At 52.2% G+C, this 24,609-nt stretch overlaps 1 protein-coding gene across 29 annotated transcripts in view; it reads right to left on the bottom strand.

Annotated features, from left to right (window-relative positions):
• The window catches only part of SULF2 (sulfatase 2), a 117,709-nt gene extending 99,010 nt beyond the window's left edge, over positions 1 to 18,699 (bottom strand). For 3 of the 29 annotated variants that reach the window (XM_072735653.1, XM_072735661.1, XM_072735664.1), the window contains exon 1: positions 17,986 to 18,088. The gene's annotated coding sequence lies outside the window, so the exon portion shown is untranslated. Of the gene's footprint in view, positions 1 to 2,856; positions 2,944 to 3,752; positions 4,051 to 8,009; positions 8,133 to 17,280; positions 17,418 to 17,790; positions 17,939 to 17,985; positions 18,264 to 18,315 lie in introns of those variants that run through there. The other 26 variants (XM_072735650.1, XM_072735642.1, XM_072735660.1 and 23 more) reach the window with 20 other exon arrangements.
• Between the last annotated feature and the right edge of the window lie 5,910 nt (positions 18,700 to 24,609).

Genomic DNA, 24,609 nt, shown 5'->3' with positions numbered 1-24,609 from the left:
CCTAAGAGGGTGAGACAAGAGAGAGAGGCCAGAAGTGCTGGTCAGGGTAAGGCTGCATCTTTAAATGGCGGGGGGGGGGGGGGGGGGGGCAGTGTCAGTTGGGTAGAATCCTGAAGGTGGTGAAGAAACGTGCCTTGAAGATATTCAGGGGAACGGTGTTCCAGGCATAGGGAAAAACAAGAGCAAATGTCCTGGGAGAGGAGCGTGCCGGGGAGCCTGAGACATATAAAGTGGGCAAGCAGGGCTGCAGTGTTGAGTGATGGGAAGGCTAATATTTGGAGCGAGAGGAAGATCTGGAAGGTTCCAGCCTGAGAGTGTTGAGATTGGATGTAGGTTTTAACAGGATCCTTCTGGCTGTGTGTGGAGAACAGACTGCAGGGCGTGAGGGTGGAGGCAGGGAGGCCAGTGGGACAGCTGCCTGGACAGTGCTTGGACCAGGAGAGGGGCAGCGAGGGGGCAAGATGTGAGATTCTGGATGTTGTCGAATGAATGAATGATTGAAAGGAGGTAGACTGGTACATGCCAAGTGCTCTGATGACTGTTTCTGTGAAACAACTGATCTTCAACCTTAGCAGGAGAATAATCTTTTTTTTTTTTTTTTTTTTTACAGGACACAGCATGGATAGCTGGTCTCTGCTTTAGAATGTCTGAAGCCAGAGCTGAAATGACCAAAGAGCTGGTGGCTGCTACTGGCAGTTGGCTAGGACCTCAGGGGGCCCCTCCCTGTGTGCCCTGGGCTTCCTCCCAGCATGGTGGCCTCAGGGTGGGGGGTCTGATTTCTTATGGGTCACCTTGTGGCTCGGGAGGGGGGTGTCCCAGCAATGGGCAGGGCTGCCTCAGTTTTTGCAACTGAACTCATTTCTGCTGTCCCCCAGGGCCACTCCCGCCACATCCTATCTGTCACAGGCCATTCACAAGAAAGACTGGCCAGGTTCAAAAGGAGGGGACAAGGGACCCCATCTTTCCATGGAGGAGTGTCAAGATCACGGTGTAGATGAGCGAGCAGGCTAATTTGCGGCCGTCTTGGAAACACAAAGGGTCCTGCTACCTCCTGGAGAGCCATGGGGGCCTCTCGAGAGCACACATCACCCCTTCTAGGAAGTGAAACTTGAACCTAGTCTGATTCTGTGTCTGCGTCTGGCAAGCTTTGGAGTCTGTGCCCACGCCCAGTTCCGAGATCCCTGAGCCTCAGGAGGCCCCGGGGGACCTGAAGGCTCCTTGGACCCCACTCCTCTGTCTCATATGATTCAAATGGGTTCAATCAGCAGTGTCAGGGCCAGAGTCCTGCTTGTCCTGCTTCTGAAGGGAGCAAAGAGAAAAGCTTGTGCTGGACGTGGAAAGCCACAGAAGCACCCCCACCCCCGCCCCATACTTCAGAGAATGGGGCTTCTCCTATTATACTGGCATGGAAAACAGGAATTCCCACTTAAAAAATAAAACTTCCCCTTCCTTGTTTTTAAGTAGAAAGAAAGCCGCCAACAAACCCAGAAACCCCAAGTGAAGTGTGGGACCTGGTTTTGGGGAACTGGCCCTAACTGCCCCCCTTCCCACCTGCTGTGGTAAGAGGGGTACACTCCAGAGGCCTGCCCCTTGGCCCTCGGAGCCCAGAGACACTGTGCCCATGGGAGCTGTCCGGAAGGGGAGGCCGCTGTGTCCATGGCAGGGGCTGACCTGTTGGAAGTGGATGCCTTAAACTGAGGGGTGCCGGGCTAGGGCCGGGGACCAGGTCTGGGATGAGGGGTGGCACTGACAATGCTAGGCCGGGTAAGAGCCACAGACGTCCCCCAGCCTTCCAGAACTTGGCCCAGACAACGCAGCTACTCTACCTGGCCCACAATCACCGACAGGACCCACTTTGACTCCGTGCTCCCGCTCTTGTGTGGCAAGGTCTCAGAAGATCTGTGTGTCACCTGCACTCTCAACTTGTGCCAGATTCTTCAGCTTGTTCCCTTTCCAATTTTAGCAAATTTATCTACAAAGGAAGGCTTCTCCCTCCATGAGGAGCAAGCACCACTTGCCCTAAGCCAGAATCTCTTAATCTGGGCTCCACGGACAATGGGAGCTGGGCCATTCTTTGGCCTGTGCATTGTAGGGTGTCTGGCAGCCTCCCTGGCCCCCACCTGTGACATGTGTGTAGCATCCACCCCCAACTGAGGACAACAAAGACATCTCCAGACATTGCCATGTGTTCCCTCGGGGGAACGTAATCGCCCCAGGGCAGAATCCCTGCCATAAATGGATAGCAACATAAAGAAACAAATTCAATCACATTGTAGTTGGATTCTTGCTTGCCAAGGGCACTGACCTTTTTCTTGCAAGGGGAGCAGGCCTCCTTGAAGACCACAAGGGGGCGGGGGGGGTTAGGGGGACTCCTTCCCTGATGACTCAGAAGAGAACACAGTGAAATTCCATGTCATTTATGGAATGACCCCCTAAAACACGGCCCCTAAGATGAGGACCACAGAGTCCTGCCCACTGGAAACCATGCCTTCATCCACTCAATGGGACTGGGTTGGCCAGAGCCAGTGGGCTGGCCCACGGCCTAGGCTCAGGAGAAGCCCGGATATTATCTGGTTATCTCTGGAGAGAGACACCTGTCTGCAGTGGCCTTTGTCTAAAGTGGAACCTCAAACTCAAATGTCTGCAGGGGCGAGGCAGGAGAAACCAGTGACATGGTCTGGATCTAAAGGAACAGGTTGCAGGGTGAGGACTCGACCCCACTGGAAATATCCTTCTTAAAGTGAAAACGTTCACTACATTTTAAATACCGAGCAGACCAAACGAAGCTCCTCTGGAGCTTGGCTGGAGGGCTATTTGCAACCCTTCAAACCTGTGTGATCTTTCCTGAGCACTTACAATGTGCCAGGTGCTACGCAGGATGCTCGGAAGAAACCACAAACACAGGGTGGGCCAGGCCTCTGCTCTCAAGGAGCTGACATCCTGCTGGGAGAGACAGATAATAACAAAGATGAGTTTCAGGTCGTTTCAAGAGCTTTGAAGGAACCATCAGGGAGACAGGATAGAGAGTAAATCAGGGAAGGCCTCTAAGAATGGGTGATGTTTGAGGTGAGACCAGAGGTGGTAAGAAGCCACTTACAGGTGAAATGCTTTCTAACCAAAGGAAAAAGCGAGTGCAAAGGCCCTGAGGTAGGAATGAGTTTGCTTGAAGAACAGACTAAACACCAGTATGGCAGGAGGAGGGAACAGGAGTGGCAGCCTGCCACAGAGGAGGTTGGACTTCACCTTCCCCCAGCCCACACCTTCCAGGCCACACCTGTTGTTCTTGCTAGGTGTTTAGGGGAAATGGGCATCCGACACAGAAATTCCCACCTCTGTTCTTTGTTCTTTTGTCTCAGCTGTGGACAAAAGCTTCCCTGGCAGCAAGTTACAAAGTTATTTCTGCAAAAGGCCTTTGGCCAAAAGCAATAAAGTTGGACCTGAACGGAGTCATTATTCACCCCTATCTGTGGGCTGGCTCTCAGTGTAGACGCCTCAGCTGAGACTGAGGATTCCAGTCCCCTATTTTTTAACCCTACATTTTCTCAGTACAGTTTACCCCCACAAGACACATATTTATGGTTTCAGAGACTATAGTTCCCTTTGAGAAGAACATAAAGGGATAGGAATCTATTTTGGCCACCCGGTATTAATAATCTAATTATTTCTTCCCTTTCCACCTAATCCACAGCCATGTGCGCCATCCTCACCCATCAAGCCCCTGCTATCAGCAGATGAGCGTCTCATTAGCTCACCTTGGAAACGGCCCGGCGCTTACAATTATTGGAGAAGCTTGTACTCATTGGCGGGGGAAGGAGTCTGAAGCAACTTTTCCCAAATAACTCACTAAATTTAGAGATGCAAGTCGAGAGAATTTCACATGACAGGTCCATTTCCAACCCTGGCATGCTGTGCAATCCAATCAGCAGCTGGAAATAGACTGCCGAGGGGAGAAAAGCCATAGGTTAGAGGTGCTCTTTATGCTTGGCTCAGTTTCTCCCACTGGCAGTCTCACCACACTGAGGGACTCACAGGGTGTCACCGGGTGTCCAGTGGCTGCAAGAGAAGATGCGAGAGCTGGCTGCCAGTGTCCAGGCGGGGTGGGGTCTGAGGAGGCGGGAGCACACTCACTGTGCTGGAGGTTCCCTCATTATTGCACATGCTCTCCCTTCCAGGAGCCAGCTCAGATTATCCCCATCTTTGGGGTTAGGATGCTGAGGCACAGCAGGGATTCTGAGAGCTGATTCTGTTTCATAAAGAGGGCTCTCGGCCCCCAGCAGTGCCTGGGTTATGGGCTCCCTGACCTGGAAGAGAGACCAGAGACTTGGGCATTCTCGTTTTTCTTTTTTGGAAAAGAAAGAGGAGAGAGAGGGAGAGAATCTTAAGCAGGCTCTACACCCAGGTTGGAGCCTGATGCAGGGCTAATCTCATAGCCCTGAAAGCCTGACCTGAGCTGAAATAAAAAGTCAGATGCTTAACTGGCTGAGCCATCCAGGTGCCCCTTGGGCATTCTACTTATACTAGATTTTTAAAAAACGCATTCCATCATTCCTCTACCCATCCGTCCGTCCGTCCGTCCATCCATCCATCCATCCATCCATCCATCCATCCATCTTCCAGCTACTTATTCAAAAATGATAATCTCTCATCCTAGGTGTCATTTATTCAGGGGCTGAGTGGTGGTTTCTAACTTTGCCCAGCATCTGGTCCCCTTCTCTTGATCCTAGGAACCCAATTTCCTTTTGAGGATTTTTCTCTCCCCTGCCAGGTTGTGTCACTTTTTCCTGCCATGTGACCCAGCGGTGACCATGTGACCAAAGTTGGTCAATCAGACTCTCACAAGGCGTTTGACTTTTAAAAGGAGTGTCAAGGGCAGAAGAAAAAAGCTGGGGTGCATCTGTCCCATTGGAACCCCTTCTCCAGCAACTCCTGCTCGAGGGGGTAGGGGCCCTAGAGCTTCCTAAGCAAAAGCCTTAGAAGGCCTGGCAGCTTTCATTTTTGTGTTTCTAGGAGCCATGCTGCTCAGAGACTACCATACTGTGAGGAAGTGCAAGCAGCTGTGGGCAGAGGCCCATGGAGGAGGATGGAGGATTCAGTGGATGGCCCCAGTTTACTCCTGCCTGGTGACCAGCACTAGGGGCTGGCCATTTGAGTTTAGCCATTATGGATCTTCCTGCTGATATTATAGGAAGCAGGAGAACCACTAGGCAACCCACAGAATTGTTACAATGTTGCTTTAAGCCACCAAGCTGGGGGTGATCTGTCACAACCAGAAACACAACCAAAGGGCCTTGAATGACACTGATTAGAGCCCATTCCTCCAACTGGAGTATCACAAACGACCTGTGATGAATCAAGATGTTTGGTCTCCAGGGGCCAATGGCTTTAATCAGATGAACACTTAGAGGAGAACCTCATTCATTCATTCTTTCAATCATGGTTTCAAACGGCTAGTCATCTGAGCACGAGGGGTATGAAGATGAACAAGCTTAAGGGGCCCCTATTCCAGTGGGGGCAACACATGGTGCCTCAGTTTCCTCAATTACAAAATGGAGATGATAATAGGCTTTGATCAAAAGCTTTGTAGTGATGACCAAATGCTTGGCAACAAGTACCCAAGAGATATTAGACTCCTGTTATTATTATAAACAAAATTGCAATGCATGGTCTCTAGAAATGTGGCCATTTGATTTGAACAAAGTGTTGTGGCTGAGGGTGAACTCCAATGTCCATGTGGGCCAGGCAGGTGACCTAAATGAAGTGGGTGAGTGAAAGAAAAACCCACACGCTCCCTTCTCTCCAGCTCTCACTCTACACTCTTGATAGAGGCGTTAAGAACACAAAGAAATACTGCTCCACGATGAGACCAGCAGGGCAAGTGCAATGACCAGTGGCAAGTGAGCCTGATTGCAGCTTCAGACAACAGGGAACGGGAGGGACTGTGGCAAAGTGGTGAACCTAAAATTGGTGGGGATGGAACTCAAGGCGGCCAGATGTGCCCATCTTCCCTTCCCACCCCCCCCCCAAATTAGAAACTCTGATTTTTAAAATGTAAAAATCTCACAATTTTTAAAAGATCTGACAACTTTAAAATATGTTCAAAACAGCATGTAGGTTAAACGCTTCTGTGAGCTGAACGCAGGCCCTGCTTAGCCAGGCTGTGACCTCCTTCTCTAATAGGACAGAACACGGGGAGACTTCTTTGCATCCCACCTTCCTTGTCTGGAAAATGGGGATTAAAGGGTCTCTGTGCTATAGATGGAATGTTTGTGTTTCCCCAAAACTCATATGGTGAAACCTAATCCCCAATATGATATACTATTAGGGGGTGGGGCCTTTGGGAGGTGATGAGGCATGAGGGGGGAGCTCTCATGAATGGGATTAGTGTCCTTATAAAATAGACCCCAGAGAGCTCCCTTGCCCCTCTGCCACATGAGGACACGAGAAGGTGTCATCTGTGAACGAGGAAGTGGTGTCTCACCAGACTCTGAATCTGCTGGCACCGTGACCTTGGTGAGAAATCTCTGTTGCATACAAGCCTGCTAGTCTCTGGTGTTGATAGAGCAGCGTGAAAGGACGGACACAGCCCGTGGCACGGAGTGGGCATACTCCTGAGTGGGCACTTAGAACATTGCCTGGTGTGTAGAAACGTGAGCTTTCAGGGGTGTGAGTTCAGGAGAGGAGGAGAGAGAGGCAGGTCTCCTGAGCTGTGACAGCTCCTTTCCGGAGGGGACAATGCAGGTGCAGAGACAGGGCACCTGCAGAAACCTCACGTCACTGATCTCATGGATTAACATGTACATCCCAAGTGGCCTGAGACCAGTCAGAAGCGGAGGGTTCCGCAGGCCCTTCCACAGGGTCTGATGCCCCTGCTGTGGCCTGAGGGGGATGGCCGCCCCTTTCTGAGCAATGTCAGCATGGATCCCAGCTCTGGCCTGCACGGGGTGCCAGGAAGGTCCAGGGACTGAGGAGTGTGCAAAGGCAACTCTTCCCACTCCCACTTTTGCTTCCTGCAAGTGACACACTGGTTTTGACTCCATTGCCTTCAGCAGTCACTTTTGAGCTCGGATCCCTGAACTCTAGATTCAGACCCAGCAGAGCATCTTCAAGCCTCCTTCCAGATTTCTTCAACCAAAAAATATCTCCCAAGCATGCAGAGTACTGGGACTTGCTCTGGGTGCTGGGGATACAGAAGTGAACGAGACAGACCTGGCTTTGTGGCCACGGGGCTTACTAGGACAAAGGACAAATAAGCAAGTACACTGAGTTAATTCCAGAGTGGTGCGATCAACATAACACAGGTGTCATTCTAGGCATTATCTAAGGATGTGACATTTGAGCTGAGACCTAATGAATCAAAAGGAGCCACACTTGTGATGTTCAGACAGAGGGGACAGCAAGTGCAAAGGCCCTGAGGTTGGAACAACTTGGATGTGGCCAAGGAACAGAGAAGAGGCCAGTGTGACAGTGTAATAAGCTTGGAGGAGTGGGGTGTGAGTTGGGGGCGGAAGCCAGGTGGTGCAGGGCAGGGTAGCTTACCCCAAGGAGTCTGGACTTTCCTATAGGTACAACAGGCCACCAGGAGGACGGTTTTATTACAGGAGCTGCTACCTTCTATTTGCAGAAATGCCTAGCAGAAGGCATCCCATCCAGCACCTTTTCTTCCTGTGTTAGCTGCACACTGGAGTCACTTGGGAGCCCTAAAATATCCTGATGCCCCAGCCCCAACCCTGGGGCACTGATTTAATTGGTCTGGGTGTGGCCTGGGTGCCGCCCTGGAGATTGATTATGAACTCCTGCTCAGCTTATGAGCATCTCCTGAGTACGTGGTGACAAGCCCACTTTGGGCTCCCAGAAGGGGCTCGGGGCCCTACGGATGGGTCCCCAAGGCTTGCTCCCCTCCTGAGCTGGCCTGATTGAGGCCTAAGTGTGGGGTGGGTGGGGACAGGGTGGGGAGTGGGACACAGTGGACCTCATACGGTCAGGAAGCCTCACGCTCAGGCTCTAGTTACCTGGCCTACTTGCGGCGTCTCTCTGAGCTGGACTCCATCCTCTGCAGGGGGCAGGTCTCAGCCCTCCTTGTGGACAGGGTGGCTGAGAGGTCACGGAAGGAGGCGCAGAAGCACTTCGAGATGCTAAGAAGAAAGCAGTGTGGAAAGCAGAGGGTAGTTCCCCCACCAGAAATTAAAAACAGAACTACCCTATGATCTAGCATTTTCACTTCTGGCATTTAGACGAAGGAAATGAAATCACTAAAGATCCCTGCACCCCTATATCTGCTGCAGCATTACTCACAACGGCCAAGACACGGAAGGAGCCTCAATATCCACCAAAGGATGAACGAACAGAGAAGAGGTGGTGTATAGACACACACATGGAATATTACTCAGCCAGGAGAAAGGAGGAGATCCTGCCCTTTGCGGTCATGTGGATGGACCCGGAGGGCATTGTGCTTAGCGAAATAAGTCAGAGAAAGACAAACCCTGTGTGAGCTCACTTAGATGCGGAATCTTAAAACAAAACTCACGGAACTCATACGCGGATTTGGTGGCTGCCAGAGGTGGGCAGTGAGGGGTGAGCAACATGGGTGAAGGTGGTCAACAGGTGTAAACTTCCGGTGATAACCGGGGACACAATGTACAGCAGGGTGACCGTAGTTAATGGTGCTGTGTATTTGCAAGTTGCTAAGAGAATAAATCTTAAAAATTCTCATCACAAGGAAAAACATTTAACTGGGTGATGATGGCTATTAAAACTAATGTAATAATCATTTTACAACATGTACGTATGTCAAATCACTACGCTGTACACCTAAAACTAGTACATTGTTATAAGTCGATTACACCTCAATTAAAAAAAAAAAAAAAGCTAAAAACGATCTACAAGTATAAGCAATGACGCCTGATTTCTGGAAGCAGTTTCCATGTGCCCACTCACTGTACTCGTGTCTCACTGTGAGTGCCGGAGGTGGGGAGGCTGCCAGGAAGCTAACTATCATCATCCCCATTTTACAGAAGAGGGATCTGAGGCTCAGAGAGGTTCTGTGACCTGCCAGCTAGCTCCACCCAGCTACTGAGTGGCTGGGCTGGAGGTCTGGCTCCAAAGAGCATCCTCTTAACCCCTGGGACCTATTGATCCTCCGAGATGTGTCTTCTGTACTTTCATTATCTCCTCCCCAGGTGGAAGCCCACTGATACCCGGATGCACCCAAGAACTCATGACCCCATTTGCCGGAGAGGCTGGTCCGTGCTAACCGCATGGGGTTGTGCCACCCGAGGGGACTAGGACATCATGGGAAGGTGTCTACAAAGCAAGTAAGAAGCAGAAAGAGGGGCTTTGGGACAGCTCTGAGGCAGAAGCTGTGGGTGCTCCCCCACCCCAAAGTCATTCCCAGTTTACAGGACCCTAACTTTGTTAAGGGGATAGACCCCCGTCCTGGCAATAAACCAGCATTAGTCTAAGCCCACGGTTCTCACAAGGGTGAAATCAGCCCAAAGGGGTGTTCACAGGAATTTGTGAGGTTTTTTTTTTTTTTGGTTGTCACAGTGACTGGGGGATGTTTCTGGCATCTGGCGGCCATGCAGGGATGCTGGATAATTTGCAACGCTCCCCACCGTGAAGAGCTGCCCTGTTTCCAGCACGACTTTGTAATGTCCCACAAGATGCTCGTGCACGTGAAAGAGCTTTTACGGTCAGTTACCTGACCTCAGAGATGAACCCCATTTCACATATAAACACAAGAGATGTTTTGCCTGGTTCTACTCTACACTGAATGTTCTGGGAATGCAACCACTAAGCCAACGGAGGGAAGACTGCAGTTTGTTTTGTTTAGAAGTTTTGCGAAATTGTTCACTATTTGGGCAAATCACATTGTTTATGGCTGTAGCACTTGTGGTATTTGAGCTGTCCAAACCACATGTTCATACCCTACTGCGTTTGTACCTGTCAGATTTATGTGATCCCACACTAGTGTGGGCCTCTGACTGCTTCATTGGTCTTCCAGTGGAGCTGTGTCTAAGATATCAGCATACATATGGTTTCCTCTAACTCACTTCCCTCTTGGTCTTCCTTTAATTTACAGTCGGAGTATTTGATCAGTTAAAAGATGTGCAGATAGGTTCTATTATCTGTGAATTTATTTCAGGTAAACATGCCAAAAATATTTGCTTTAAGAAGAGGGTGTCGGATCTGCTCACTTTGGGAACCCCTGAGTTAAGTCAAATGAAAAGCCCATTTCCCTCTGCCAGTGTTTGGCTTAGGTGTGAGGTACAAAACCCAAGCCTGGACTAATGAGGCATGAAGCAAAGTCTGCTGGGGTGACGGTGTTCTTGGAAGGATTTTGCTCTCTGATTAAAAGACAAACAGCAGGGAGTCCTGCTTTTTATTCTCACTTTGAATGGAGATATAATGTCTGGAGCTGCAGCAGCCATCTTGAGACCATGAAGAGCAAGGCCAGAGACAGGAGGAGGACAGAGGAACAGAGGACAGGAAGATCCTGGGTCTTTGAAGACATTATTGTGCAAACAAACTGCCTCCAGGGCTCCCCTGCCTCAGACTCTTGTTAAGTGAGAACTAATGTTTCTATTGTACAAGCCACTCTCAGCCAGGAATTCTATTACTTGCAGTGAATACATCTTGATTCACATTCAAATGATTAGGACTCTAAGCCACTGAGAACTGTTGTAGTAGGATTTCCTCTTCCCTGAAATATCCAGAAGAGTGACCTGCATTCACAAGTCTGTGGACAGTGTCTGTCTCTAGAGCAGATCAGAAATGCAGCTTTTGGATGAGCTGATTTTCACCAGAGCATGAACATCTCCTGAACTTCTGGGAACTAATTGTTTTTCATTCTCTTTTCAAAAAGCTCCTCTCTTCTGGCAGCTGAGGTGGGTCAAGTCACCCACTGCGGCCCTGACTGGGAGCCAATGAGAAAGTCTATTGGCAACATTCTTTACCTAATGCATCTGGCTTCCACCTGGCCAAACACATCTTGGGTACTGCTCATGGTCCCAGGGGGATGGCCCTGTCCATCAACTCACTCACAAGACCTACTCATGACTCTGGGTTTGGGGTAGAACCTACCTATGTTGCAAGCAGGGCCCAGGTATAACAAAGCAGTGAGCCAGGCTTTCATAAGACAAAGCTACACGTCAGAGGCCAGGGCCACCGGACAACATATGTTTTGGAATCGTATTAAGAGATTATGTAGAATTCAAAATGGCGGTGGTCTCTGGTTAGAGAGAATTCTATTTAGTCTGGGTCTGGACTGGAGGAGAAGCTCTGAAGACCACGCCAACAGGAAGTACCAAGCAGGTACCATATTGCCTGCGAGGCCCAAGAGCCCACTTGACCTTAGATCCCCAAGGGCATCTGTTGTAGTGTCTGCTAATCACTGAGCAATGAGAAGATGGACAAGTGGAGGCTCAGCCTGGGCTTTTGGGAATTTCTCAGGAGTATCATAAAGAGGTGAGCATGTGGGGTGTGCGAAAGAAATTCATCAAATAGATGCAAGACAGGCATGGTGGGAGGAGGGGACCATACTAGAGAACAAAATACATTTCCCCAGACGATCCCAGTCCCATGGCCTCAAATAACATCAGTGCTCCAAAAACTCCCAGACTTAGGCCACCAGCCCCAGACTCATATAAACAACAGCCACTGAGTGCTCAGACCCCCATGTCATCTCAAACCCAACAATGCCATGACTAATTCTGGATCATCCCCCCATGCCCCGCAGGTGGTCTAATCGCCTCTGGTTCCCTGGCCCAATGGTCAATATTATCTGTCATGGGGGCCCCTGTGTGCACTGGGGGGTGTTTAACAGCAGCCCTGGCCTCCACCTGCTAGATGCCTATAGCAACCTCTCCCCAGGTGTGACAACCAAAAATGTCTCCAGACATTGCTAAATGTCCCCGGGGCGGGTGCGCAGCGGCAAAATTGCCCCTGGTTGAGAAGCCACAGCGTTTTCCTTCATTCTGAACATGGAAGGCACCAGAAAGTTCTGCTGGCCCTGCTTCCAAAATGAGCTCCAATCCACCTATTTCACTCCATGTCCGCTGACAGCACGGCCACCTAGGCCAGGATCAGTTTCCACCCACCTGTCCCAGCTGCCACCTGGGATGCAGAGCATCCCTCCCAGGAGAGCCGCGAAGATCTTTCTAAAACACAAACCATATCGTTCCCTAGCTTAAAACTCAACGGTTTTCCTTTCCTTTGAAATAAGATCTAAATTTCTCCCCACTGACCTCATCTTCTGTTGCCCCCTCCCCACCAGGTTTCTGTGTTTTGAACAGGTGTCTCAGGCCACTCCTGTCTTCCACTTCCCTCTAGCTGGAATGCTCTTCCCTCAGAGTTTTCTGAGGCTGGCCCATTCTCAAAATTTAGGTCACAGCTCAGAGGTCACATCCCGGGAAAGGTCTCCCCTGAGGTTATCCTGCCAGAGCCTGTTCCCCGCCCCTCCCCCATCACAGCCAATTCTCCATCATAGGCTATTTGGCTATTTCTTTTCACTGTAGAGCCTGTCACTTCCCAAAAGAGTCTCATTTGTCGGCTTTGCTTGTATATGTATTATCTGCTTTTCATCCTCTGGGACGTAAGTCCCACAAAGCAGGTGTTCTCTTGTTCATCTGGATGCCTAACCTGTGCCTGGCACATAGCAGCTGCTCAATAAACATGTGTGCGTGGACAAATAGAAGGAAGGCTCTCTTGCTCTGGACAGCAGTTTCCTGATGCCTTCTCACCCCTAACCTCACACAGGGCATTTCCCCTGCCCCCTGACAGCCCCTGCATCAGGCAGGAAGACAAGATAGGCATCCCCCGGGGTCCCTTTCCCAAGCCTCCCTGTTGAGGCAGGACACACATGGGCTACTCTGGTTCACTCTCCAGCAGGCAAGGCCCTCCTTGGGAGTTTGATCAGCAGGGTCTGGATTTTTTTTTTTTTTAATTTTATTTATTTGAGAAACAGATAGAGGAGGCAGAGACACAGGCAGAGGGAGAAGGAGGCTCCATGCCGGAAACCTGACGTGGGACTCGATCCCGGGTCCCCAGGATCACGCCCTGGGCTAAAGGCGGCACCAAACCACTGAGCCACCGGGCTGCCCAGGATTTTGTGTTTTTTTTTAAACAAATATCTTCAGAGGATTCTCATGGTGGGAGGGTGGGCAAACACTGCCCCTGGCCACCAGAAAACACAGAATCAAGGCCAGGCTGTATATTTCAGACACTAAAGCAGAAAAGCCAGGCTTCCAGTGCCTGCTGATCCCAGTGGAGACGGAGGGGACACTGCCCACCCAGCAGATGTTTCCACGCTGCCCTAACCTTGACTGAAACGGCAACAGGTCCATCTGACCACATTTGCGTTTCCCCTCATCGTAGGTATTGGCTATTTGCCTCCCCTGCAATGGGCTTCCTTTCACTGGGATCCCCCTAACTTATGTTCTCCAGGGCTTCGGGGGCTCAGTCTCTCTCTCCACAGCTCCAGGGTGGGGCCCGGGAGCCCAGCCAACTCATTCCCTCGGCCAGCATTGGTGTGGTGTGAGCACATGACATACACCAGTCCCCTCAGAGGGACGCCTGGGCGAGGATGGGCTTTCCAGAAAAGAGGCTTGTTCTTTCCTGTTGGGCTTGACCTGGAGAGGACAAGAGGACCGCTCTTCAGCAGCCAACCCGGACACCTCAATTATGATAACAGCCAGTGTTCACTGAGAGCCTGCCGAGCTCAGACGCCGTGCTAAGCACTTGACATTGATGATCTCGTTTCATCCTATACCACAAACCAGGAGATAAGTGCTACGATCCTCGTCATTTGCTGGATGACAACACCGAGGCACAGAGAGGTTAACTAATACTCCCCAGATCACACAGCTGGGCAGGTAGCCAGGCAGTCTGGCTCCCCTAGCCATGGAGCCAGAGCCTGGCCACCCCTGGAGCCAGAGGGAAACGAGCCCCGTGGAAGGACGAGCAGAAACGCAGAGGAACCGATACTCATCACAGAATCTGAGCCCTGACCCCAGCTGTGCCTGAAGCTAGAGTTACCTGAGCATTCTTTGGTTATAAAAGCCAACATGTCCCTTTCTTTTGACCTTATGCTGCTTTGAGATTTTTTTCTCTTTCTGTTGCGTATGAGAAAGGACCCTGATTACTTTACAGTCCTTTTATGAAAATACCCCTGATATTCCATTTGCGACTTGCACACAGCAGCTGCTCAGTAAACACCGACAGATGCGGGTGGAGGCTGCTTTTGTGCCCTGCCTCCCCACCCCCCCTTCCCTGCTGGGTGTGTAACCCTAACACCGGACTGCAGCCAGCCCAAGGCCACTTCCCCTCTGGGTTCCAAGTGAGGCCTAGTTCCCTAGCAACCATCCCAATTAGGCAATCACGCCATTTATCAGGATGTCAATTAATTATAACGATCCTAATGATCTTCCAATTAGGGAGCGTCTTGAATCCGATCAGGGGCCTTGCAGACTCCCCAGGCAGGGCTCATCACAAGGCAGGCAGGGCTCATCACAAGGCAGGCAGGCTCAGGTGAGGCCGCCCTCACCTGCAGGTCAGCACTGAGGCGGCCCTTTCCAATGTGGACCAGCCACCTAGGGCCCAGGCCTGTTACAAAACTGGGAGCCTCAGGGCCACCTCTCCAGGGTCAGGCCAATGTGACTCCATCTCCAACCACAAGAGGGCCTCACCTCTAGAATTTTAATCCTCCCACCACTGTGCCTTCAGCGGGCAGAAACCTTCATCTCAGATGTCATGCTTTTTTCTATCAGCCACATTTGACTTGCCCCTTTGCTTTCTAACTAGGGGTGTGTGTGCGAATTGGCAGGAAACATTGCCAGGCAAAGCCCTCCCCGCGAACCAAATCTGAGATTCCCCCAAATCGTGGGGATTTTTCGATGGAAGTAGGATTACTGATGGGCTTCTCCCTTTCAAACTTTTATTGTCTAAATGTGTTTTCTTTCACTGAGCATGTACTTCTTTGACGCTTGGGGGAAAGAAAGACCAAGGGCATGGAGGGAGGAGAGTGCAGTGGGTCAGAGTGGACCCTGGAAACTCAGGGCCCCTTATAACTGGGCTCTACCCCTGATCAACTGTCAGCAAGTCACCAACCTTGTGCCTCCAATTTCCTCTTCTTTAATATGATGAAAATCACAGGACCTGGCTCACAGGGTTTTTGTGTGACTTAAGTGAGTTATTAGGTAATGGGGGCTAGATCAGTGTTTGGCTTATAAAACCCTGCATAGGTGTTATCTATCGTCCTAAGTCTAGAGTAAGCTTTTCCTGTGAACTACAAGCTGCTTAGGAATTTTGCTATTCTTCTGGAAGACAAGGCTTTCTTTCTGGAGGACTAAGAACAGACTTGGGTGATATTCCAGGCCGGCTAACTTAGGAGACCAGGAGCTGCCCCCTTGAGGCATGTCCAGGCAGATAAATTAAACCCACCTAGGGAAAGGAAGAGGGAAATGTCACCTCCCAAATCAAAAGGCACACGCAGGGTGTGCAATTGTACTTTAAAGAGGTCCTTGGGATGACGGCTGAACAGAGCTGTTGGGCAGGGGACACGTGTGCGTACTCAAGCACATGCACACACGTACACACACACACACAGCCACACTGGCCTCCTCCAAGCCCAGGCTTTTTACAATTAACTCAGTATTCAATCCTTAAGTCTGAAAACTTAACATGTTATTAGGGGTTTTAAAAAAGCCATAAATTCGAATTCAAAAAACCTCAAAACTATATGCAAAGCCCAAACACCAAACCCACAATGACTCTCAGCCTTGGCAGTTATGTCAACACTGGGCATTTATGTACATAAACTTGGCCCAAGGAAGGCAGATCCTTCATGTGCAAAAGTCCACGGAGATGGGTGCCCTTCCAACTGCTTAGTAGAAATACTAACCCACACCCCTGGACCAGCTGTTTTGATGAGTGTTCTCCAGGATCAGGACAAGAAAAGCTGGAAGAACTTCCCTTACAAGGTGAGTGGTCTCCAGCCCATCTTCCCCACCCCCTTTACACACGTAGGAATGGCTTTCATTTAATTAAAGCCCTCCAGTGGTTCCGTGATGGGTAGCGGAGATGCAGTAAGAAATCCCCTTCACTACTAACCGCGAGATGAGAGTGACTCTTGCTGCTCTGGGGAGAGACGCTGGTGTCCTCCAGGGAAAGCCCATCCTACCTGAGCACCCGCTCAAGAGCAGCCTCCCCTTCACTGCCCCAAAGGAAGGGAGGGTGGCACTGAGGGGCAGAGGCTGGGGCGGATGGAGGGGGCCGGGGTGGACACCCGGGCATGCACAGATGTGCAAATACCCAGACTCAAGCGTAAGCTGAATGTAATTACTTGGTTAATTAAATATTGACTTTTAACTCAAAAAGTGATTAAAACAAGCTGCTGGAGAGAGAGGAGAGGGGGCAGGGAAGGATGCAGAACTGTCAGGAAGGAGGAAGAGGCGGCTGAGGGTCGTCCTACTGGGTGCAGGCGACCGGGTCTTGTCTTTGGGCTGGTAGGAAATTGCAGAGAGGTCACTGCGCCCCGCCAGGATTTGCGGGTGTCTCTTTACATTTTCCGTATGTAGGACCGTATCTCTTTACTAGGCTGCTCTCGGAGTGAAGGGATCAGGAACTAGATCCTGGTCATCGCCTTTCCCTGGAACTAACGGGGGTTCCGGGCCCGAGGACATACTCCACAGACGCTTGCAGAACGAATGAATGAACTACTATAAAGAATTATCAAAAAACCAAAAAAAAAAAAAAAAAAAAAAAAGATCCAGGAAAGCAAAAAAAAAAAAAAAAAAAAAGCGCACTCCTAGAAATCGCCCCACTGTCCCTTCTGCAGGCCTCGGGGGCCTGGAGGGACCGCACAGGGCGAGGAGAACTGGCTCTGACCCGGCCTGGGAGGAAGTTTGTCGTTTCGGTCCTGTCCGCGCGTCCCGGTCACGCGAAGCTCCGGCCCGGCGCCTCCCGGGTCCCCCCGCACAAGCCCCACGTGCTCCGGCTTCCAGCGGGTCCGCCGCTCCCTGCGCTCGCGGGGGTCGCCCCCCCCCCCCCGCGGCGGCGCCCTCCGCGCTCGCTCCGCGCGGCCTCGCGGGTCAGGGCCGCGGGGCAAGTCCTCGCCCGCCCGCCCGGCCGCCGGCGGGGTCAACCGGGTCACCCCCCGCGGCCCGCCGGCGCCGGCGCCTCCGCACCCCCCCCCCGCCCCCCCCGTGCAGGGGCTCACCTGGGGTCCGGCCCCGCCCCGCCCACCCCGGCCCGCGCCCCGGCCCCGGCCCCGCGCGCCCCACTCACCGGCGCGCACGGCCCCGCCGGCCTCACCCCGCGCGGGGCGCCGCCGCCTCTGCCGCAGCCCGGCCGGGCCCCGGGGCGCAGGGGACTCCGCGCCGCTGCTGCTGCCGCCGCCGCCGCCGCATCCCCGGCGAGTGCCGCCGCCGCGCCTCCCGCCCGCCCTCCGCCTCCCCCGCCCCCGCACCGGCCCCGCCGCCCCCCGCCCCGCCCCCGCCCCGGCCCCGGCCCCGGCGCGCCGCCCTCGCCGAAGTCCGGCTCCGCGCCCCGCCCGGGCCGCTCGCGCATCGCCCCAGCCCGCGGGCCGCGCTGCCCCGGCCGCCCCCGCCCCGCCCCCGCCCCGGCCCCGGCCCCGGCCCCGGCCCCGCCCTCTGGCCTCCGCGCGGGGAAGGCGAGCGCGCGCCGGGCGGGGGCGCCGGAGCCGGGGCCGGGGGCGGAGCGGCGGGCGGGGGCGGGGCGGGGGTCGGGGTGGAGGTCGGGCCCCCCGCGGCGCCCCCCCCCCCCCCCCCCCGCTACCTCGGGCTCGCTGCACGCGTAGCCGCGCCGGCAGGTCCCCCCCGGGGCGCACGGCCCGGGCCCCGAAGTCCGGCCCCGCGCGGGGAGCGGCGGAGAGCGCGGTCCGGGCAGCTCCGGCCGCCGCCGCCTGGGGACCCGCGGGCCGCGCTCCCGCCGCCGAGCGCGCACCCCCGCCGGGCCCGGACGCACACTCACCGCCCCGCCCGCCCCGCTCGCCTCGGCGGAGTTGGAGCAGCTGCGGGGCTCGCCCGGGAGCCGGAGGGAGGGCGGGAGGGAGGCCGCGTGTGCGCGTGTGCGCGACGGACGGGGGCGCCTCGCGGAGAGACCCGACCCGGCACGGCCTCAAAGTGGGGGGGCGGGGAGGGGCGCGCCTCGGGCTGACGGCGGCAGCCCCGGCGCCGCGCTCCCCTCGCAGAGGCTCGTCCAGGGACGTTTTCCTTCGTCCGCTCTCCCCGGGGCTCGCCCGGGTCTGCAGGCGCCCGAGAGCCCGGCGGTCGGCTCGCCCCCCCCCCCCCCCCCGCGCACCTGGCCCCGGGAGCCGCCGGCTGCAGCCCGAGCCCCCAGCTAGACCGCAGGGTGAACTGCCCAGCGCCCGGAGGCTTCCCGAGGTACTAACTTGAACTCAAGTGAGAAGAGCTGCCGTTGCCCGGAGATGGCCCGGGAATAGGAAAGAAGGGAGAAACCGGCTTCCTCCTCCGAAAGGGGAGGAATCCGACTCAAGGTGGTGCTGTCCACCGCGGTTTCCACGGTCCCCAGTGCCACAGCAGAGGCCGGAGGGGGACGGGGCTGCCCCGGGGGGGCAAGGAGCCAGCGGACAACCCCGGGGCAGCAGCAGAGAGGGCGCCGAGCTGCCGAGGGGAGACACGCTGCCGCGGTTAGGTGCGCTTGTAGGCACCGGCGACTTCGTGTAGACCTAATAGTCTTACAAGGGGACTATTATTGCGCCCATAACACAGATACGGAGGCCGAGTCACAGAGAGGTCAAGTAACCGGCCCAAGGTCAGACACTTGTTAAAGGACGGACCCGGGATTCGAACCGGAGAAGCTGGGCTCCAGGGTTTTGCTAAGTCCCAGGCCACTCACTTTGCAGCTCCGCATCTCTTTTCTCTGCCTTAGTGCAAGTTAGGGGTGTCGTATCTAGTAAATAAAAATAGAGGAGGGTCCTGATGGGTACCAAAATGTCTTTGTCTGTTTGACATTCACTTTGGATGTTCTAACCCAGCTGGAGGCGCTAGAGTCCCCACCTTAACCTCCCTTCTTAGCCACCCCAGATCAATTTACAGTCTAGATAAATCAGGAAAACCTGAAACTTCTTCTTCTTCTTCTTTTTTTTTTTTTTTAAAGCAAATTCTGACCTTGCTTTTGGTACCACTGAGGTTGCTGACCTTCTTTCTGCCTTTCTTTTGCCTTAGAACAAAATGTCAGGCTTGCTTCTTTGTCATCACGGACCAAAAAATAATGGGGACTCCCTTCCCTTCTGCTTCATCTCGGCAGAAGGAAGGACACATTTACTGCAGAGCTTCTAGTACAGCGCAGTCTGGTCGAAGCATCAAACAGGCCATGGTTGTAATTTAAAATGTTCTAGTAGCTGCATGAGAAAGTGAAAAAAGGAAGAGGCAAAATTACTTTTAATAATATGCTTAATCTAGCCTATCCAAAATATCACTTCAACATGCAATCAATATAAAAATTATTTTTTTAAATTTATTTATGATAGTCACACAGAGAGAGAGAAAGAGGCAGAGACACAGGCAGAGGGAGAAGCAGGCTCCATGCACCGGGAGCCCAACATGGGACTCGATTCCGGGTCTCCAGGATCGTGCCCTGGGCCAAAGGCAGGCACCAAATCGCTGCACCACCCAGGGATCCCCTCAATATAAAAATTATTAATGAGATCTTTTACGTTCTTTTTTCTTATGGCGTCTTTGGCATCCGGTGTATGTTTTACACTTACCATGTCTCAAAATTCCGACCGGCCACATGGGGCTGGGATTCCCATAGGAGACACTAAGTACAGTTCCAGTAGATTCTGTGCTCTGTTGCTGAGTGTTTCTATCAGGTTATCTTATGTCATCCTTGTAACAATTTTTCAAGAAACTCATGCTTACAAAGGTCAAGGGTTGTGCCCAAGGTCACAAAGTTGGCAAGTGGGATTTTAACCCATTTGAGACTGTGCCTGGCTTTGGAACATGTATCTCCTGTGACAGTAGTTTTCTACCTGGGTCCTCCGAGCCCCGTGGGGTAAGTCTGGGGCCTGGAGTGGGGAGGAGGTAAGATCTGTCTCTTGTCTGCTTTTCACATTGGAGAATATTTCAGAGGTGGGGAGATGTCTACCACAAAAAAGTTAAAAAATACACTGCCTTCCTTTAGGCCTCAAGTTCATGAACGCAGCTCTCCTTTTCCCTAAATGGGCCCTGCCCACAATTTTCTCCTCCATCCTCCTCTCCCCATCAGGGAACCCCAGGAGAGGAGGGGCAGCTCACAGTCCCCTACATGGGGCTGTAGGTGGGGTGGAGGTGGAGGTGATGTCATTTGATTATCATTTTTGGATATTTATTCTTTCCATTGTTGCTGTTCAAAGACCGAACATCTGTGTTTTGCCCCTTATCCTTCCTTAGGAAGGAGACAGATCTTGTGTGTGTCTCTTTGTGTGTGTATATCTGTGTGCATGGACACATGTCCATGTGTGTGTATGCGTGCCTGTGCACATGTGCGTGTGCAAGCACATGTGTGTGTCCTCACTGTAGGCAGATGCTGTGGATCCGGTTTCAGGTGAGGACTTCACTCACCAGCTCAGAGGCTCCCAGAGTCGAAGGTCTGCAAAGCGCCCTCTGGCCACGTCTCACTCCCATAATTCACAGCAAACTCCCTGGTCCTCTGGGTCTGAGGCCTCAGCCTGAGTTTTCCAGCTCCCTTCCAGGCAGGAGGGGGCTCAGTGTGTGCCTGGGAGACGAGGGGGGACTCAGGGGCTCAGATGTCCCCCAGCCTGGGAAGTCTCTCAGCCGCTGCGCAGGGCCCGGGTGGGGCCCCGGTGTGATTCTCGGGACCCTCTGGCCTCCTGACAGTCCAGCCCTGGCCTGTCTCCAACCCCATGGCCCGCGACAGCCTCTCTCCTCCTCGCCACCCTGACGGCAACCCTCTCTGTGAGCCTCCTGGCTGGATAATCGGGCTTTTCAGGCTCCTCATGCCAGTCCTGACTCCCCACCCCCTCGCTGGTCTAACCTCGCGGGGACCTTTCTGTTGACACCCACACGCCTCATTTCACCCTTCCGGGAGTTCCTTGGCGGCCCTCTGCGCACAAGGCCTGGCTGGCTCTACCCCCCTCGCAAAGCCAGAATGCTGTGTTATTTCCGGAACTCCTATACAACAATTAAAAAAAGAAAAAAAGAAAAAAAAAAGAATCACTCCTGCTGTGTGTTTTCACAGTCAAGAGGCTGAAACTCAATCTGATTGTCCGAGCACTTCTGGCTGCGTTTGGGTTGGAGGAGATGGGATTTTATGAGGTTGTAAAAGTCAAGCTTTTAACATGTCTCAAACAAATTGGCGTGTGAAGGAGAAGCGTTAAAAGTAGAAACATGCCTGCAGAGGGGGGGGCCTGGGAATGTGAGTGAGCCCCCGAACCCGGGCACAGGTGGCTTTAATAACCCAAGCCAGTTTGGCACAGAAGCAGCAGAGGTCACAGAGTCACCCACCGCCAGGGGCTTGGGATCCAACTTCTCTCAGCTCCTGAGTGGGGACAGTTTTGCACGGGGGTTTAAAAGACAAATCCCAGCATCATCCATAACGTGACACATTTGTGGTTAATTCTGCAGAGTTTTCACTTAGACCCAAGCTGTCTTGTCGGTAGAAATGCAATCGCATTAGGGAGAAACTGTTTATATTTCTTGAGATACTGTGATAATGAAAAACAGCCACCATAAACCCCCATTAAGTCAGAAGAACATTAATTGTATTTCATGCTGCCTCCCTGGGCTGGCTCGCTGACACAGACGTACTTTTACTTCAGCAAAACAGGGCTAATCTTTGCAGCACGGTACCCATTTCCCCCCTTAATTACACGTAATTGTATAGTCTAATTTATTCTAACGCCCGACGCCTAAAAGTGCACATTCATGAATCAAGGGTTAGATTGGGAGGTAGGAGAATTATAAATGGGTGTAATTGCAGTCTCCTGGGGGCTGCTTATGAGTGATCTCAAAGAGCCATGGTGTTTATTCTGAATTCTTACCAATGAAAGACAGTCACGCTGCCTCCAGTAAGGAACACAGATAACAGTGACAGTTTGTCTAGTTGCTTAACAATACGCTGCTCGTTCTCTTTGGGATAAGTAGGCAAAAAAAGATTAAATACGTGAATTTTGTGTAATTTGTGATGTGATGAAACGGGGCACACAAGCATTAATCCACAGGTAATTGAGTATTAAAAATGAGTAACGTGGCCCCGGGCAGCACAGCTGCAAATCTGTGGACAAGGTAGGGTTCTGTCTTCTCTTTTTACTCTAAAAAAAAAAAAAAAAATCTCAAACCAAGAAGTTGAAGGAATAGTACAGTGGGTATGCTATACCTTCCACCTGGAATCAACAGTTGTTAATGTTTTGCCACGTGTGGATTGTGTGTTGCCGCACCATTTGGGAAAAAAAAAAAAAAAGTCATTATGGCACATCGCCCCTTGCGACCTGAGCGTGCATCTCCTGCGAATAAGCTGGTCTCCCAGATTACCGCCCCTTCATTATCACACCTGAGGAAATGAACAGTAATTCCATAATCATTCCCCAGCTGGCTCACATTAACAGAGCCACAAGGGTGTCTTTCTCTTTATTCCTTAAGCCTCTTTCTGCCTCAGGGCCTTTGCACTTGCCAGTGCCCTCTCTCTGCTTTGGCCCCTTGTCATCATTCAGATCTCATCTCAGATGTCACCTCTCTGAGAGTCCTCTCCTGCCTGTTTTACCTAAAGATGCTTCCTGGTCTCCTGCACTCTCTATTCTCCCTTCTTATTTTGTTGCCTTTCTATACACGCCACTTATAAAAAATTCTGTTTTTATTCCGTGTCTATGACCACAGTCCATTTAGCGCCCCTTCCCCCATCTGCACCCCACACTAGCTGCAGGAGAGCGGGGGCTGCGTCTGGTTTGTCTGCTGTCGTAGGCCTAGCGCCCATTACAGTGTTTGGCACACAGTCGGTATTCCATAGGTATTTGTGAAACGAATGAATGAATGTAGCTGTGTGTGATGTTTTCAAACAGAAGTGGTAAAACAGAGAGGTTGGGACCCCAGTGTTCAGAGGCAAAGCCACAGAGGTTCAGTCCCAAGACTACCACTCACCAGTTGTGTGTCGCTCTGGGCCTCCGTCCTTTAAATTCCTCTGCCAAATGGGCATAATGACATAGTCTCTACTTCCTTGGGTTGTTGTGACTTATTAATGAGTTTATATACAAAGTGCTTAGAACAGTGCTTGGCACATAACAACCAGCCTTCCTTGTGCACTTATAATTAATGTTAAGTCGGCTGGCCAGAGGCCTGTGATTTTAAGCACCGTTGGCCATGCACAGGCTCACACAGAAACGGCCTCCAAACATAATGCCCCAGGGAAAACTTCTTGGAAGTGCTGATGTGGCCACACTGTTGGCCACATGCTGCCCTCTGAGAGGCTGGTCAGGTCAACATTTGGCCTGGGAAAGGCTCTGCTTGTTTACAGTGGGCATCTGAGCTGATGCGTCAGGGCCCGTTGCTAAATATTTTGGCTCACACCCCTGAGTCTGGCCCTTGGAGGCTCACACAGGAGTGAGGCATGAGAACTGGGGGCAGGAGAGGACAAAGGAGCCTCCTCTCCCCGTTGGAGGAGAGTGAACCAGAGGCATGGGGTTTGACTCTGCAGGTCTCCTCTCTCTGCCCTTGGAGGGTAGACTGTTAGGAATTTTACCTTATTATTGGCCTGTGCATTAAAAAAAAAAAAAAAAAAGGGATATTCAGTACAGATGAACATATGCAGGGGCATGTAGGGAGATACAAGTTTTTAAGCTAAAGTTGCAATAACATATGAGTTAGGAATCAGGGAAAGTGTTTGGAAATTTGAACAATAAAAATTGCATCTCACTGGAAATAAGATAGTTTATCCCTGAGAGTGTGCATGGAATACATAGATATTTACTTTGGTGGGAGAAAGGGGATGCTTCTAGGGTCTGTTTGTCCAGTTTTATAACAAGACCTCTACTTTCCTTCGGGGAAACTGGTTCCTACTCTACTTTCAATCCCTGAACCTCTGTGGCGGGGCTCTGGCCCCTTGCTCCAGATTTGGGCACAGGCCTCAGACTCGGCCAATCTGTGTGCTCCACGCTCTGACCAGTGATTGGTTCAGACATGGGCACATGATCCATTTTGAGCCATTGGGAATCAATGGCCCATTTTCATTTGCTCTATTGAGTGACAGGAGCTTTCTTACTTCTGGGTTTGAATTGGGTGATCATTAAGAAGCCACCGGATGCCACGTGTAGGCTTAGAACTGAAGCAGAAGCAGAGCCATGAGGTAGACAAACTGTACTGTGATTTTAAGGCGGCACCCAACATTCCTGCCTCTCTGGTACACGGGCCCTGTAATGGTGTACATTCCCTCCCCTTGTGCGTGGGCAGGACTATGCATATGACAGATTTCATTCCCATGATTAGGTTAAGGGGAAGGGATTTTGAAGATGTAATTCAGTTGAACTTGAATGAATCAAAAGAGGGATAGTCCTGGGCAAGCCTGACCCAATCAGGTGTAAATCCTTAAAGGGACCGAGCCTTTCCTGGAATCAGAGATGCTCCAGCTGGCCTGGAAAGGGCA

Source organism: Vulpes vulpes, chromosome 14, assembly GCF_048418805.1.
Source record: "Vulpes vulpes isolate BD-2025 chromosome 14, VulVul3, whole genome shotgun sequence".
Classification (NCBI taxonomy): domain Eukaryota; kingdom Metazoa; phylum Chordata; class Mammalia; order Carnivora; family Canidae; genus Vulpes; species Vulpes vulpes.
Note: the sequence above shows the minus strand (reverse complement) of the source record. Positions and strands in the feature narration are given on the sequence as shown.